This window comes from Patella vulgata, chromosome 1, assembly GCF_932274485.2.
Source record: "Patella vulgata chromosome 1, xgPatVulg1.2, whole genome shotgun sequence".
In the NCBI taxonomy this organism is placed as follows: Eukaryota; Metazoa; Mollusca; class Gastropoda; family Patellidae; genus Patella; species Patella vulgata.
The window spans coordinates 39,506,470-39,515,890 of record NC_065879.2 but is presented as its reverse complement, the minus strand read 5'-3'; the positions used below and the strand labels follow the sequence as shown (position 1 = coordinate 39,515,890).

Genomic DNA, 9,421 nt, shown 5'->3' with positions numbered 1-9,421 from the left:
ATTGTGACCTCTATAGTTTCCACAACCCTGATATACGATATTTTTACGCTATTTGGGAACGAACGGCGGCCATTTTGTCTGTCAATTTTGGGCTGATTTTCACGAAATTCGAACTCAACCTTCCTTAGGGTGTAACGGTGATATAATACGTTTTTTTAAATCGGATAAAACGCGATTTTTCGTACAATCAGGGCCATAATTCAGGAAGTTACAGTCCGATATGCGCGAATATCGAAAGGAACCGAGATCATTGGGTTATAAACTTACATTTCAATTTTCAACAAAATCGGATAAAAATTGTGACCTCTATAGGGTCCACAACCTTGATATACCATATTTTTACGCTATTTGAGAACGAATGGTGGCCATTTTGTCTGTCAATTTTGGGCCGATTTTCACGAAATTCGAACTCAACCTTCTTTAGGGTGTAACGGTGATACAATAAAACGGTTTTTTAAATCAGATAACAATTATGACCTCTATAGGGTCCACAAGCTAAAAACGCGATTTTTCGTACAATCAGGGGCCATAATTCAGGAAGTTACGGTCCGATATACGCGAATATCGAAAGGAACCAAGATCTTTGGGTTATAAACTTACATTTCAAGTTTCAAAAAAATCGGATAAAAATTGTGACCTCTATAGGGTCCACAAGCTAAAAACGTGATTTTTCGTACAATCAGGGGCCATAATCCATGAAGTTTCGATCCCATACATGCCAGTATCGAAAGCAGACGAGATCTTTTGGGGATAAACCTATATTTCAAGTTTCGTCAAAATCGGATAAGAATTGTGACCTGTAGAGAGTCCACAAACAATTGTGGACGGACGGACGTCCGGACGGACAGGGGCGACGGCATAATACGTCCACATGAAAATGTGGGCGTATAAAAATGTTTCCAATTAAAGTCAGTGCTGTGAAGACTACAGGGAGACAACTTAAAGTACAAAAAATCTGAAATGGAGGCAGACCACCATTAAATTTCATCATCTCGGTACCCACGAATTGTAGTTCGTCTATTTATAGCAATTCTCTCTCTTTTCTCCCCTTTTGCATGCCCATTTGTGTTGATTTTTTGGTCTAGAATGGACGAAGAGGGTTTGAATTAACATTTTCTGCCAAGTTTTGGTAAATATTCATGATTTTGAGGCGGAAGTATAAGAGGGTTATCAGGTTAGCTACGGCGATATGTACGACAATTAGTTACATGTTTTTAGTATGCTTCTTCAAGTTTGTGTATCTCAAAATTTTGGTGGTCAACCTCATACAAATTTTAGTGCAAAGACATGACCATTTGTTCCTCTGTCTGTAGTGAAAAGCATTCAGCCCAACGAAAATTTGGGGAAAAGTTGGAGGTGGGCAAAGAGGCCAGAATTAACATTGAAGTCAATGGGGAAATTAATGGTGGTCTGCCTCCAAATGACTTGAAGACTAAAGGGAGATAATCCACATTAAATAATTAAAATAACTTAATAACAAAATATCTCTAAACTTAATTAAAATATATGTAGACCTACCTCAAATATCTTCACAGATAGCTATCTTTGTAGATTAAAAAGTTCGCACACACACACAATTCACTTTTTAAGTTAATTGATCCTTTTGCTGAAGACGAATTTCCACCAATAATTGTCCACCATAAGCTGGTTGACTCCGACGGATGTTCTCTTCAGCAAACTTAATCGGGCTCCAACCAGGCAAGCAATAAAAACCCTGGAAATACACAATTCAATATAATATAAGTTTTACAAAACAAAAGGCAAGATCAAAATACAAACACCTTAACTAACACCATTGCTATAATAGCATAGAAATCAATCTCAGCTACAAAGTGAATAACTATTTCAAACAAATAGTAAAGATGGACCTGTACTTTAATAAAAATACATTATGCCACACTGATCAGAAGTGAATATTCGCTAGGCCGCTACAATCACTGATAAGGATGACATTGATGCGACATAATGAGCCACAAATATTAACTTTTTTCCTCCATCATTAAAATAAGTAAAAGACTCCATTCTGAACGACCGAGTAAGGTCTTATGTAAACAATGCACGCGCCATTGAGCCAATGATTGACGCCGCGTGACAAGACGTCACGTGTTGAGGGTAATCATCTTTAGACTGGATAACCTGCTCTAATACGTCAGACTCGCTCCTGAGTCACTCATTTTCTGACTTGCTACCTGTCTCTATATTGAAGTCAGAATAGTGCAGTGACATAGGAACCAGCCTGACATCATGTACCCAATATGTACAAAAATACAAAGGAACCAAGATATTTTGGTTACAACCATGCATTTCAAGTTTCATCAAAATCAGATGAAAATTGTGACCTCCAGAGGGTCCACAACCCTGATACACAATATTTTGACACTATTTGCGAACGAGGGGAGGCTATTTTGTCCGTCAGTTTTGGTCCGATTTTTACAAAATTCAAACTCAACCATCCTTAGGGTGTAACTGATATATTCAAACGGTTTTGTAAATCGGATAAAAATTGTGACCTCTATGGGGTCCACAAGCTAAAAATGCGATTTTTCGTACAATCAGGGGCCATAATTCAGGAAGTTATGGTCCGATATGCACGAATATCGAAAGGTACCAAAATCTGTGGGTTATAAACATACATTTCAAGTTTAAACCAAATCGAATAAAAATTGTGACCTCTACAGTGTTCACAAGCTAAAAACGTGATTTTTCGTACAATCAGGGGCCATAATCCATGAAGTTACAGTCCGATACATGCCAATATCAAAGGAACTGAGGGTGATAAACCTATATTTCATGTTTCATTGAAATCTGATAAATTGTGACCTCTATGGGGTCCACAAGCTAAAAATGCGATTTTTCGTACAGAGGCCATAATTCAGGAAGTTATGGTCCGATATGCTCGAATATCGAAAGGCACTGAGATCTGTGGTTTACATTGACTTCAATGTTAATTCTGGCCTCTTTGCCCACCTCCAACTTTTCCCCAAATTTTCGTTGGGCTGAATGCTTTTCACTACAGACAGAGGAACAAATGGTCATGTCTTTGCACTAAAATTTGTATGAGGTTGGCCACCAAAATTTTGAGATACACAAACTTGAAGAAGCATACTAAAAACATGTAACTAGTTGCCGTACATATCGCCGTAGCTAACCTGATAACCCTCTTATCCTCCGCCTCAAAATCATGAATATTTACCAAAACCTGGCAGAAAATGTAAATTCAAACCCTCTTCGTCCATTCTAGACCAAAAAATCAACAAAAATGGGCATGCAAAAGGGGAGAAAAGAGAGAGAATTTCTATAAATAGACGAACTACAATTCGTGGGTACCGAGATGATGAAATTTAATGGGGGTCTGCCTCCTATATGGTTTTATAAGTTCATATATCACCAAAATTCTTTTCTTTATAGCTTCACATTTATTTTTGCAACATTATTATAATACAGAATCAAAAAAAAATAATTACTGCAGAAATGTTGACCCTTTAAAGTTATGTACTGTTTTGTATACCGGATTGCAGCTCAGGTCAATGGGCCTTTTGTTCTAGAATTGAAGATTCTTTCTTAATTTTGTCGAAATGTGAGTTCTGCGAAAAGATTTAAAGAGTTTCAAACAAGTCACATCAAAAATATTCAAAATATTTGAATATTTTTCAAAAATTGACTTTCTTTTACCTTTTTCTACAAAATGGTCCATTTTTGACACTTTGTATGCCTCAAAATGCTAATATTTCTGGGAAAGTCTGAGATGAAAGGCATTTATTTCTAGAAACCTTGGCCGGTATACAGGAAGACAAGCTGCAAATTTATTGCATTGAAGGTAACTGTAAGGAACTATAGTGAAACTTGTAAGCCCACCCCCTAAAAATGTTGGTGTGGTAACAAATCCCACTTGTGTCCACATAAGTAATACTGTTGATGGAATATGGCTAAAAGCCATGTTCTTCTATCCCTGGCTTATATACATACATATAAACACAGTTTGTTATAAGAAGTATGAATTATTTATTAAAATATGGATTGATAAATGTAAAATAAATGCTGCATTTAGGTGACAACTAGCCACTCTAATAAAAGGGTCGCAAAGCACTATTTTTTTTTCAAAAATGGGAATATTTCAGTTTTTAAAATACTTTAACAATCAGAGGTATCCTTGAAATTACATAGTGTAAATATTATGTTGAAGCAAGTTGTTTTAATCTTTACATCAATGTCCTGACAAAATGAGATGGAAAAAGGGAGTTCTGACATAATTCATAGCATAAAAGGGGTATGAAAAGGCTATTAATTAATATTTTATTGCCCTGTAAGTGCCACATTTTAAAAGATCACCACAAATAATAGATTTACATCCAAAATGTAAAACATTAAGCTGCAAAAAACACATCTACAACATATCCATTTTGGGGTCTGGACTCATTTGGAAGAAATGTCATAGAATTACATGTTTGACCATAAACAAAAAGTCTTAGAAATCCTTGAAATCTTATATGTAACTATTTGTTTGTGTCAAATAAAATGTTTGGTTACAATTCAAGCACAAAATCAAATTACTGCTAATTTGGAGTCAACAAATGTTCAACTGAATATCCAAATATCATCTTCAAGAAAAGGGGTGGGGTGGGGAGGGTGAGACAGTCTAAATGAAATGAAGACAGAGAAATTTCCCTGCAAACACATAGATTTTACTTTCTCGAGAAGGGAAATGCAACAATTTCAGGTTTTGAAAGATTAAAATTGTGTTAAGCCTGAGGAAAACCGCAGCAAAATGCAGTTCACTCATGTTTTGAAAATTCTAACACACCTAAGCAGAACGTAATTAGACTAAATTTCTTAATTTTTAAATTTTTGACAAATATATGAATATTTTTTCAATAACTGACAAACACATGGATCCTTGCCAAGTTGTTTAACAATGAAAATAAAGACATGCAAGATATTTTGGTTCATTTTACAACAGATGAATAATTAAAATTTTGACAGCAATATTGGGGGTAATCTGAAGAATTTCAGACAATTTATCATGATTTGTCAAATATTTTTGAAATTTTACCATTTCACATTTTTTACTATCAAAATGCCATATATCACATTTTCTGACAATTTGGAGATCATATCATCATATTTAGGCCTTTCATCCACTGTCGGGTTGTTTTCATATAGGAGGCAGACCACCATTAATTTCCCCATTGACTTCAATGTTAATTCTTTGCCCACCTCCAACTTTTCCCCAAATTTTCGTTGGGCTGAATGCTTTTCACTACAGACAGAGGAATAAATGGTCATGTCTTTGCACTAAAATTTGTATGAGGTTGACCACCAAAATTTTGAGATACACAAACTTGAAGAAGCATACTAAAAACATGTAACTAGTTGCCGTACATATCGCCGTAGCTAACCTGATAACCCTCTTATCTTTCCGCCTCAAAATCATGAATATTTACCAAAACCTGGCAGAAAATGTTAATTCAAACCCTCTTCGTCCATTCTAGACCAAAAAATCAACAAAAATGGGCATGCAAAAGGGGAGAAAAGAGAGAGAGAGAGAGAATTGCTATAAATAGACGAACTACAATTCGTGGGGGTCTGCCTCCAAATGACTTGAAGACTAAAGGGAGATTTACCTGAAATAATTAAAATAACTTAATTAAAAAATATCTCTAAACTTAATTAAAATATATCTAGGCCTACCCCAAACATCTTCACAGATAGCTATCTTTGTAGATTAAAAAGGTCGCACACGCACACACAATTCACTTTTTAAGTTGATTGATCCTCTTGCTGAGGACGAATTTCCACCAATAATATTGTCCACCATAAGCTGGTTGACTCCAATGGATGTTCTCGTCAGCAAACTTAATCGGGCTCCAATGTTGTAGAGGGGTTGTTATAAGAAACAATCCAGAAAGGGTTCAATACTTTATCATATAAACCAGGCAAGCATAAAAAACCCTGGAAATACACAATTCAATATATAAGTTTTACAAAACAAAAGGCAAGATCAAAATACCAACACCTTAACTAACACCATTACTATAATAGCATAGAAATCAATCTCAGCTACAAAGTGAATAACTATTTCAAACAAATAGTAAAGATGGTACCGGTACTTTAATAAAAATACATTATGCCACACTGATCAGAAGTGAATATTCGCTAGGCCGCTACAATCACTAAGGATGACATTGATGCGACATAATGAGCCACAAATATTAACTTTTTTCCTCCATCATTAAAATAAGTAAAAGACTCCATTCTGAACGACCGAGTAAGGTCTTATGTAAACAATGCACGCGCCATTGAGCCCATGATTGACGCCGCGTGACAAGACGTCACATGTTGAGGGTAATCATCTTTAGACGGGATAACCTGCTCTAATACGTCAGACTCGCTCCTGTGTCACTCCTTTTCTGACTTGTTACTTGTCTCTATATTGAATTCAAAAGTCAGAATAGCGCAGTGACATAGGAACCAGCCTGACATCATTTAGAGCAGGTTATCCAGTCTAAGTCATCTTTTACAGAGATATTAGAAGACTTTCGTAATCCTCTGTGAAATAGATCATTGACATTATGCAAGAGCTAAATTACGGTGAAACGGTGATATATTTGAAAGTTTTTTTAAATCGGTTAATAATTGTGACCTCTAGAGGGACTACAAGCTAAATATGTGATTTTTCGTACAATCAGGGGCAATAATTCGGGAAGTTACGATCCGATGTGTACAAAAATAGAAAGGAACCAAGATTGTTGGGTTATCAACATGAATTTCAAGTTTCATCAAAATCAGATGAAAACTGTGACCTCCAGAGGGTCCACAATCCTGATATACAATATTTTGACACTATTTGCAAACGAGGGGAGGCTATTTTGTCCGCCAGTTTCGGTTCGATTTTTACAAAATTCAAACTCAACCATCCTTAGGGTGTAGCTGATATATTCAAACGGTTTTGTAAATTGGATAAAAATTGTGACCTCTATGGGGTCAACAAGCTAAAAATGCGATTTTTCATACAATCAGGGGCCATAATTCAAAAAGTTATGGTCCGATATGCGCGAATATCGAAAGGTACCGAGATCTGTGGGTTATAAACATACATTTCAAGTTTAAACCAAATCGAATAAAAATTGTAACCTCTACAGTGTTCACAATCTAAAAACGTGATTTTTCGTACAATCAGAGGCCATAATCCATGAAGTTACAGTCCGATACATGCCAATATCAAGGGAACCGAGATCTTAGGCTGATAAACCTATATTTTAAGTTTCATTGAAATCTGATAAATTGTGACCTCTATGGGGTCCACAAGCTAAAAATGCGATTTTTCGTACAATCAGAGGCCATAATTCAGGAAGTTATGGTCCGATATGCGCGAATATCGAAAGGCACTGAGATCTGTGGTTTATAAACATACATTTCAAGTTTAAACCAAATCGAATAAAAATTGTGACCTCTAAAGTGTTCACAAGCTAAAAACATGATTTTCCGTACAATCAGGGGCCATAATCCATGAAGTTAGGGTGATAAACCTTTATTTCAACATTCATTAAAAAGTTCGCACATGCACACACAATTCACTTTTTAAGTTGATTGATCCTCTTGCTGAAGACAAATTTCCACCAATAATTGTCCACCATAAGCTGGTTGACTCCGACGGATGTTCTCTTCAGCAAACTTAATCGGGCTCCAACCAGGCAAGCAATAAAAACCCTGGAAATACACAATTCAATATAATATAAGTTTTACAAAACAAAAGGCAAGATCAAAATACAAACACCTTAACTAACACCATTGCTATAATAGCATAGAAATCAATCTCAGCTACAAAGTGAATAACTATTTCAAACAAATAGTAAAGATGGACCTGTACTTTAATAAAAATACATTATGCCACACTGATCAGAAGTGAATATTCGCTAGGCCGCTACAATCACTGATAAGGATGACATTGATGCGACATAATGAGCCACAAATATTAACTTTTTTCCTCCATCATTAAAATAAGTAAAAGACTCCATTCTGAACGACCGAGTAAGGTCTTATGTAAACAATGCACGCGCCATTGAGCCAATGATTGACGCCGCGTGACAAGACGTCACGTGTTGAGGGTAATCATCTTTAGACTGGATAACCTGCTCTAATACGTCAGACTCGCTCCTGAGTCACTCATTTTCTGACTTGCTACCTGTCTCTATATTGAAGTCAGAAGTCAGAATAGCGCAGTGACATAGGAACCAGCCTGACATCATTTAGAGCAGGTTATCCAGTCTAAGTCATCTTTTACAGAGATATTAGAAGACTTTCGTAATCCTCTGTGAAACAGATTGACATTATGCAAAAGTTAAATCTGCATATTGCAGGTCTTTCTTTAGGCCTGAAATGTTTTATAAACTATTAAAGATACATTATGTAAGATTTAGATAAAGAGCTGGCCATTCTTGCTATAATAGTTCGAAAATAGATAATGCAAAATGAATAATTTGAAATTAACTGATCCAGGTCATAATCAACTCTCGATGGTCTCTGATTTCTCCGATATTAAATAGATTAGAAATGAAATGGGGTTTAACGTCATACTGTTTTGCTCCTAAACTGGGCTAATGAAGACGGGCATACGCCTACTCTTATATCGAATTCCAACTGTCAAGGGATCTTTTACGTGCACGCCAATGTGTACACGGGACCTCAGTTTTTTGTCCCATCCGAACGACTAGACAGCTGTCCTGACAAGGGGGAAACCACGCCGGAAAATCTGGATGAACTTTCTCGGCCAATGCAGGGATCGAACACCCGACCTCCAGGCTAGCGAGCCAGCGTCTTACCCACTTAGCCAAAATAGATTAGAACGGTTCAGTTATATTTTAATTTAATTTAAAAATGTAGGAGCGAAACTTAGCTTCGAACAACCAGTACTATATGGTTGCAATTATTGCACACGTCTTGTCAAACCTTCAAAGGCTAATATCTTCGCTCGCAATAGAGTAATTGGAATGAATTTTTCAAATTACTCATTTTACATTATCTATTTTCGAACTATTATAGCAAGAATGGCTATCTCTTTATCTAAATCTTACATAATGTATCTTTCTACACTCTAAATTAACTTACCTGAAGGAAGTTGAGTTTTAAATACTAAATTAGTTTATCCATACAACCTAACATCCTGAAAAAGGATGGGATATATATGTATAATGTGTGAATGTATGTATGCAAATAAACTTTATCAACTTTACCCATAAAAACTGACAACTTCAGTATAAATATATAAAGCAAAAGAGTTAAAGATACAGCTTTTATAATCAGTAAAACATAATGCAACAACATACCTGATAAATGACTGCAATTCTTCATCAAAACTCCAACAACATACCTGGTAAATGACTGCAACTCCTCACCAAAACTCCAAGGAAATCAATCCTCAAAA

At 35.8% G+C, this 9,421-nt stretch overlaps 1 long non-coding RNA gene across 1 annotated transcript; it reads right to left on the bottom strand.

The window, feature by feature from the left end:
• Positions 1-7,651: 7,651 nt before the first annotated feature.
• Positions 7,652-9,421, bottom strand: LOC126813275 (uncharacterized). Its single transcript, XR_007676629.2, has 3 exons — positions 9,324-9,421; positions 9,106-9,160; positions 7,652-7,707 (listed from the first exon to the last, which is right to left on the bottom strand). It is a non-coding gene; the product is annotated as an uncharacterized LOC126813275 (long non-coding RNA).